Genomic DNA, 9,534 nt, shown 5'->3' with positions numbered 1-9,534 from the left:
TGAAGTCAATTCAGGGTTGAGGTGACTGAAATTATCCACATTGGTTCAGGCGCCTGATGGGTGGAGGGTATTTACTGCTCCTGAACTTGATGGTATGGGAGCAGGACTCCTGTACTGCCTTCCTGGTGGTAGCAGTGTGAAGAGAGCATGACCTGGATGGCGGAGGTCAACTCCAGCCAGCAACAATAAACAATCCACGGATTGTCCTGAGTACTGATGATGGGACTCGACCTGAAATGTCGACTGTCCATTTGCTCTGTAGGTTAATTCCACCCACCCACCCTCTCCTTCACCACCACAGTGCTGGTCGTAAACACTCTGTCTGTAAGACAAGCAGGAGAAACAGCTGGGAAATATGAATCAGCTGCCTCAAAAACAAAAACACCTTGAGATGCCAAGGCTGGAGCGTGACACTCCCCTCCAGGATGTCCCCTGACATTGGAGAGGAAGGATTTGATGTTGAGTGTTGCTGTCTGGCAGAGATTCAGAGAGACATTGTGTCTGCTGCAGAAACCACCCAGATCACTGTTCCGATTTTAAAACACTGCTCAGCCAGTTTCTGGCACCTTCATGACTCCCTGATTAGAGCTGCTTCCAATACAGTTTCTCCAATTTCAGGTAATTTATTCAGCACAAATCTTTATTTGTCTCAAAAAATGAAGCACAGATTCTAATGGCTCAAAAAGATGAACGCTTTATTTTATATAGTTACTAATCCACACCTGTCTAACAATTAAATAATCCTGCTAGTGTTACTCTATGTGTTATTGTGCAGGGGAAATGTATTTCCAACTTTAAGATCCTAGTAGGAAACCTCATCAACTAGAATGAAATGTTGAAAATATTTGGAAAATCAGACCATGCCAGAATTTCCATCAAAGATCCCTACCGTCCGGGCCATCCATCATAGAGAATGGAGGCTGAAAATTACCTGTTTAAATTCTTCCATTTGCTTTCAAATCCCACTGTGATCTTGCAAAATCTCCTCCAGCAATTCACCATTCTGATCTCTTCATCAATGCTAAATTTTATTATCCCATCTCTAATGGCCAGATCTTTAGCTGTCAAGGATAGGAGCTCTTGAATTCCACCCAAACATCTCCACATCATCCCTTTCTGTCCTTCCTTACAATACTTTTAAAAATCTATCTCATTGACTACATTAATGCTGACAGAAGCCCTGTGGCTTGCTGTAAGCTTGTGTCTACTATCATTCCTGTGCTCAGTAATCAGCTTCCCCTCTCTTTACTGTGCTTGGCATGAATATTCCTCATACAGAGAAGTTAAGCAGCTTATTTTCAATGTGTTAGGATTCAGCCAGTGTGTTAGACACAAGGATGTTCTCATACTTTGTTTGAAAAAAATTCCTTAAATGAAAATACCATCAGAATTAGAATCTCTTCAGAATCCCTTAGATTGGGTGTTGTGTAATAACCCAGGTCTTATTAGGGAGCTTAACATAAAGGAACCTCTAGGAAACAGTGATCGTAATATGATTGAATCCATACTGCAATTTGAGAGAGAGAAGCATTAAGTCACATGTCTCAGCATCACAACGGAATAAAGGGAATTACAGAGGGATGAGAGAGGAGCTTGCCCAGGTGGATTGGAGAAGGATACCGGCGGGGATGGCAGCAGAGCAAAGGTGGCTGAGGTTTCTGGGAATAGTTCACATGGCGCAGAATAGATAAGTCCCACAGAAGAAGTTGTTCTCAAATGGCAAGGCCAGGCAACCGTGGCTGACAAGGGAAGTTACTGCATGAAGTTACTGCATGAAAGCCAAGGAAAGGGCATATAAGTAGCAAAATAAGTTAGAATATTGGGAAGCTTTTAAATTCCAAAAAAACTCAACTGAAGGGAAAAGATGAAATATGAGGAAAAACTAGCCAATAATATAAAGCAGGATACAAAAAGTTTTTTCAGTTACATAAAGATTAAAAAGGAGGTGAGAGTTGATATTGGACCACTGGAAAATGATGCTGGTGAGGTAGTGATAGAACATAGAACATAGAATACAGGCCCTTCGGCCCACAATGTTGTGCCGACCCTCAAACCCTGCCTCCCATATAACCCCCCCAACCTTAAATTCCTCCATATACCTGTCTAGTAGTCTCTTAAACTTCACTAATGTACCTGCCTCCACCACTGACTCAGGCAGTGCATTCCACGCACCAACCACTCTCTGAGTAAAAAACCTTCCTCTAATATCCCCCCTGAACTTCCCTCCCCATACCTTAAAGCCATGTCCTCTTTGGGGGACAAAGAAATGGCAGATGAACTGAATGGGGACTTTGCATCATTCTTCACTGTGGAAGACACTAGGAGTGTGCCAGAGGTCCGTGAGTGTCAGCGAGCAGCAGTGAGTCTCATTACATCGGAAAAAGTGCCAGGAAAACTCGAAGATCTCAAGGTTGATAAGTCATCTGGACCAGATGGATTACATCCCAGTGTCAAGAGAGAGGCTGCTGAAGAGATAACTGATGCATTGATTTCAAGAGTCACTTGATTCAGCCGTGGTCCTGGAGGACTGGAGGTTTGTAAATGTCACTCCACTCTTTAAGAAGGGAGGAAGGCAAAAGAAAGGAGATTATAGGCCAGTTAGCCTAACCTCAGTGGTTGGGAAATTGTTGGAGTCTATTATTAAGGATGAGTTTTTGGGATACTTGGAGACTAATGGTAAAATAAATCAAAATCAGTGTAGTTTCTGTAAAGGGAAATCTTGCTTGACAAATCTGTTAGAGTTCTTCGAGGAAGTAACAAACAGGGAAAGAGGAAAAGCAGTAGATGTCATTTATTTGTATTTTCAGAAGGTATTTAATAAGATGCCACACATGAGGCATCCTATGGTGTTACAGGAAAGGTATTGGCATGGATAGAGGAATGGCTGACGGGCAGGAGGCAGTGAGTGGGAATAAAAGGGGCCTTTTCTGGTTCGCTGCCAATGACTAATGGTGTTCCTCAGGGGTCAGTATTGGGACCACTACTTTTCACATTTTGGATTTGGATAATGGAATTGATGGCTTTGTGGCAAAGTTTGGGGATGATACGAAGATGGGTGGAGGGATAGGTAGTGCTGAGGAAGCAATGAGATTGCAGCAGGACTTAAACAAATTGGAAGAATGGGCAGAAAAGTGGCAAATGGAACACAAGTGTTGGGAAATGTATGATAATGTATTTTGGTAAAATGAACAATAGTGCAGACTATTATCTAAATGAGGAGAAGGTTTAAACATCAGAGGTGCAGAGGGACTTGGAAGTCCTCATGCAAGACTCCCAGGAGGTTAATTTACAGGTTGAGTCTGTGGTAAAGAAGGGAAATATAAATATTGGAATTTATTTCGAGGGGAATAGAATTTAAAAGCAAGGAGATAATGCTGAAGCTTTATAAGACACTAGTCTGTCCACAACAGTTTTGGGTCCCATATCTCAGAAAGGATGTGTTGTCATTGAAGAGAGTCGAGAGGAGGTTCATGAATATGCTTCTGCAAATGAAGCGGTTAACATACGAGGAGCATTTGCTAGCTTTGGGCCTGTACTCTTTGGAATTTAGAAAAATGCAGGGGAGAATCTCATTGAAACCTGCCAAATGTTGAAGGGACTAAATATAGATGTGGAGAGGATGTTTCCTATGGTGGGGGTATCCAGAACTAAAGGGCACAGTGTCAAAATTGAGGGGCAACCTTTTAGAACAGAAGTAAGGAGGGATTTTTTTTAGTCAGAGAGAAGTGAATCTGTGGAATGCTCTGCCACAGATTGCAGTGAAGGCCGAGTCCGTGGGTATGTTTAAGACAGAAGTTAATTGTTTCCTGATCAGTCAGGGCATCAAAGGATATGGTGAGAAGGCAGGTGCATGGGGTTGAGTAGGATCCAGGATCAGACATGACAGAATGGTGGAGCAGACTTGATGGGCTGAATTGCCTAATTCAGCTCCTATGTCTTATGGTCTTTGTTGCTAGTATGTGAAACAGACCAGAATTAATTGTGGTTCGGTGCCAAGCATAAAACTCAGGACAATACCATAACAGACAACACAACAGCAACCAGCAACTTACAAGACAATAGTGCACACAGCCATGAGCAATCAACAATTAGCAGAACAAATGTCAATAATCAAACTTAAATACATGTGAATATGTGAACAGACTTAATAATTATCAACAGAACAAGGAGAACAGGAAAGGCCATTTAACAGGACGTTCTTAGATATCCCAGCTATACTGAAGCTTGAAGTGAAAGGTTTAACTTTGACTGTTCTGAGGTTCAGTGGAGGATTTAGTTATAGCATCTGCTGTGATTCTATATGATCTCAGCTGATGTACTATCCTACTAGAAGTAAATCTGAGACCCAAATATCAACAACTTTAATACTGATCAAAGTCAAAGCAAACTTATTGTCAAAGGTTCAAAGATTCATTTATTAGCGAAGGATACGACTTTGAAATTCTTCTTCTTCAGACAGCCACAAAATCAAGAAAGAAAAGAATACCTGTACAATCATCAACCCCCAAATTTCTCCTCCCAGCACAAAGTAAACAAACGAAAACTGAACAGGCACATCATCCCCCAAATCACCACCCCCCCCCCCCAAACACAAAAAATGGGAAAGGGATTCATTTTCTCGTAGGCATTTACAACATAAAATTTACAACATTTACAACATTAAATTTAAAACATACTATAGAATTGATGCAAAAACATCATCATCAATATGTGCCATGTCTCATGATGTGGGCGATCATAATTATTCTTTCCTACACAGGTGACCCTAGCCGTTATCAATAGTCTTCAGAGATTGTCTGCCTGGCGTCAGTGGTCGCATAACCAGTATTTATGATATGTACCAGCTGCTCATACAAAAAGACATTTATACACGTTATAAACATAGGCTGTCAAACAAAAGACAATTTGTGAAAATATAGAACAAGTACTGAGACACCCAATCTCCTCATAGACTGATATAACATGTAAGAAGAATGTGTTGTGTTACCATGAAAATAGTATCTAATGAAAGACAAATTCTGGAAACCTTCTCTTTAATTCAGTTTACATAGAATTATGTTGGATTTGTAGCAAACCTCCGCTTCCCAAACTGTCCTTTCCAATCAGGTTCTTCCTTCCTCAGTCCCTTATTTCTTCCACCGATCACATCCCAATTTCTTACTTCATCCCCCCACCCCCACCCACCTTCCCCCTCACGTGTAATCCATCCACAAAAAGCAGAATTTCCCAGTGGTTAACCATTTCAATTCCTATCCCCATTCCCATTCCGGCATGTCGGTCCTCTTCTGCCACAATGAGGCCACTCTCAGGTTGGAGGAGCAACACTTCAAATTCCATCTAGGTAGCTCCAAACTGTATCAATTCCTCCAACATCCTGTAATTTTTCACCTCCCCCTTCCTTCTTCTTCAATTCTCCACTCTGGCCTCTTACCTCTTCTCCTTTGCTGTCTATCACCTCTCCCTGGTGCCTCCCCTTCCTCCCATGATCCACTCTCCTCTCCTATCAGATTCCTTCTAGTCCAGCCCTTTACCTGTTCCACTGATTGCCTCCCTGCTTTCTGCTTCATCTCCCTCCACCACCCACCTGGCTTTGCTTATCACAATCTAGCTTGTTCTCCCTACTGTCTCCCCACCTTCCACCTTCTTATTCTGGCTTTGCCCTCTTCCTTTCCAGTCCTAATGAGGCATCTCAGCTTGAAATGTCAACTATGTATTCCTCTTCATAGATGCTGCCTGACCTGCTGAGTTCCTCCAGCGTTTTGTGTGAGTTGCTTTGTAGAATCTCCTGTGTTTATGAATATTATTTCAGTTGTTTTATGTCAACATATTTGGCCATTTTAGCATTACTGAGTTGCCCTTTAATATCATTAACTCCTACACAGGTTGATTGATTGCTGCTCCTTCTATGCTCCAGCAATGATCGTACTCCACAAGTATTTGCTTCAGACAAAGGTGCCCTCAGCGCAGAGGCCAGTAGATGTGATGAGGGCTTCATGAACGAGAGTTGGAATGTTTGTTTTCTTTTGTGTTGTGCTGGCTCAGTTGCTCAGGCATTAGTTACAGTGTGAAGAGGCAGAGCACCCTTAGTGCTAGCCCAGTTGACCTCAGGAATACAAGCAAACCAGTGCTAAACATTCCTGGCAGTCTGCTTACTTCGCAAAACAGCAACAAATCAGAAACACAAGAGATTCTGCAGATGCTGGAAATCCAGAGCAAGACACACAAAATGCTGGAGGAACTCAACAGTATCTACTAAGGGAAATGCACTTTAAGGGTGTTGATCTGAAACACTGATTGTCCATTTCCTTCCACAGATTCTGCTTGACCTATTGAGTTCCTCCAGCAATTGTTCGAGCATCTGTAGTCTCTTGTAGCCCAACAGGATTCATGATTCATAGTCACATCAACAATAATTTAAGAAGACAGGTCATGGACTAGGAAGCTTAATTAGTTTGGCACAGACTTGTTGGGCTGAATGACTTGTTTCTGTGGTGTACTTTTCTATGACTCTACAATTCTATTCTAAGATATATACTGGCCAATGAGAGGTAAGAAAGAACTTAGTTTTACTAAGTTTTATAAAGATAAGGTAAGTTTTATTTGTCACATATACATCGAAACACACAGTGAAATGCGTCATTTTGCATCAAGGACCAACACAGTCCGAGGATGTGCTGGAGGCAGCAACATAGCATCCCCACAATTTACAACCCCCAACTTTGACCATTCGTCTTTGGAACGTGGAGCACATGGAGGAAACCCACACGATCACAGGGAGAATGTGCAAACTCCTTACAGACAGCTGCAGGAGCTGAACCCCAATCAGTGATCACTAACATTGTAAAGATTTGTGCTAATCACTACTTTGTCCTGCCACCCTGCAATTTATCCTTTTGGGAAGCACAGTGATTGCATTTTTAAACATAGAGTGCTCATTGCATCAGTAAATAAGTTTAGGTCCCCAGCAAGTACAACAACCTTCCTGGGCAGAGATAGAGCATGGCACAATCGTGGAGCAAGGAGAGACACAGACATCAAAACACAGCAACAACTTGGAAAGGCCTTTGTCAAAGTCGGAGTTAATTGTCATCTGCACAATTGTCACGTCATGTGTGTCCATGTGTGCACAGGTACAATGAAAAACCTACCTGCAGCAACATCACTGGTGCATAGCATCAGATAAGCAGTGTTCACAGTATAAATCATACATGATTTTACAAGAAAGAGCACAATCAGAACAAAAAGAAACAAGGTCCATTTTAATGCAAAGTGATCATTGTGCTGCTAAACTGTGGTGATTAGGGTTTTGCGGGTTAGTTCAAGAATTGAGTGCATTTATTTTTTATGTCAGTCCCCTTTCCTCACCCATTCCCCTGCAACCTTATCTCCCGCCAAACAATTCATCCAGCTACATTCCTTTTATTTACTTAATTGCTACACTCATTATTCCAACAGAGACTATGGTATGGAAATACTACTGTAATACTTCACAGCTAAAGTGTCTGCATACCCATGGGCTTCAAATCCAAGAACATGCAATTTTTTGAAAGATGTTGTCATTATTCAAGCTAAATAAACTAAATTATTTAATTGTCCAATTTATATTACAAAGTGATGTGAATAAGATAGGAATCATTTCAAAAGGAATGCAAATTGAGCAGCACTAATCGCCTTTGCTAACAGATCCTCAATGTCCCTTGCTGTGTGTAGTTTTCCTTGATTCTGAGACCATAAGACATAGGAGCAGAATTAGGCCATTTGGCCCATTGAGTCTGCCCCTCCATTTCAAAGAACAAAGAATAATACAGCATAGCACAGGCCATTCGGCCCACAATGTTTTAAACTTCACTAGTGTATCTGCCTCCACCACTGACTCAGGCGGTGCATTCCATGCACCAACCACTCTCTGAGTAAAAAACCTTCCTCTAATATCCCCCCTGAACTTTCCTCCCCTTACCTTAAAGCCATGTCCTCTTGTACTGAGTAGTGGTGCCCTGGGGAAGAGGCGCTGGCTGTCCACTCTATCTATTCCTCTTAATATCCTGTACACCTCTATCATGTCTCCTCTCATCCTCCTTCTCTCCAAAGAGTAAAGCCCTAGCTCCCTTAATCTCTAATCATAATCCATACTCTCTAAACCAGGCGGCATCCTGGTAAATCTCCTCTGTACCCTTTCCAATGCTTCCACATCCTTCCTATACTGAGGTGACCATATTTCACCATGGCTGATCTAATTCCCTCTCAGCCCCAATCTCCTGTCTTCACCCCATATCCTTTCATGCCCTGACTAATAAAGAACATATCAACCTCTGCCTTAAATATTCCCAATGACTTGGCCTCCACTAATGCCTCTGGCTAAAGAAATTCCTCTTCATCTCTGTTCTAAATCAACATCCCTCTATTCTGAGGCTTTGCCCTCTGGTCCTAGAGCCCCCCACCATATGAAACATCCTCTCCACATCCACTCTATCAAGGCCTTTTTAACATTTGATAGATTTCAATGAGATCCCACCTCGTTCTTCTGACTTGCGGTGAGTACAGGTCCAGAACCATCAATCAGTGCTTATTCTGTAACCCTTTCATTCCCTGAATCATACTTGTGAACCTCCACTGAACCCTCTCTGATGTCAGCACATCTGTTCTTAAATAAGGGGCCCAAGACAGCTCACAATACTCCAAGTGAGGCTTCACCAGTGCCTTATAAAGCCTTAACATTACATCCTTGCTTTTTTATTCCACTCCTCTTGAAATGAATGCTAACATTTCATTTGCCTTCCTCACCACCCACTCAACGTGCAAATTAACCTTTAAAGAATCCTGCATGAGCACTTCCCAGTGCCTTTGCACCTTAAACTTTTGATTTTTTTTCCATTTAGAAAATAGTCTAGCCTTTTATTTTTTCTATGATGTAAGAGCATACAATACACTTCTCAACACTGTATTCCATCCGCTTCTTTGCCCATTCTCCTAATCTGTCTAATTCTTTCTGCAGCCTCCCTGCTCCCTCAATGTCCCTCATCAGCAAAAGTTTCTGGACTGGTTGCATCATGTCCACAAATGGGAAATCCTACACAAAGTAGCAGATACAGCTCAGTTCATCACAGGCAAAGCCCTGGCCATTATCTACAAGGAGTACAGTCACAGGAAAGTAGCATCCATCATCAAGGACCCCAAACATCCAATCAATGGTCTCTTTTCACTGCTGCTATCACCAAGGAAGTACTGGAGCCTTAGGTACCACACCACCAAGTTCAGGGTTATTACACTTCAAGAACCAGGCTGCAGAACCGGCGCAGATAACTTTACTCACTTCAACACTGAACTGATTCCACAAACCGTGGACTCTACAATGTATGCTCTCAATAATATTTGTTGCATGTTCATTAATTTTCATTATTAATATTCATCATTATTATTATTTGCATTTGTACAGCTTGTCTTCTGTGGCACGTTAGCTGTTTGTCTTTGTTTCAATAGGTCAATAGGTATGTTTAACATCAGAGAAATGTATACAATATACATCTTGAAATTCTT

Source organism: Hypanus sabinus, chromosome 21 (assembly GCF_030144855.1).
Source record: "Hypanus sabinus isolate sHypSab1 chromosome 21, sHypSab1.hap1, whole genome shotgun sequence".
Classification (NCBI taxonomy): domain Eukaryota; kingdom Metazoa; phylum Chordata; class Chondrichthyes; order Myliobatiformes; family Dasyatidae; genus Hypanus; species Hypanus sabinus.
Note: the sequence above shows the minus strand (reverse complement) of the source record.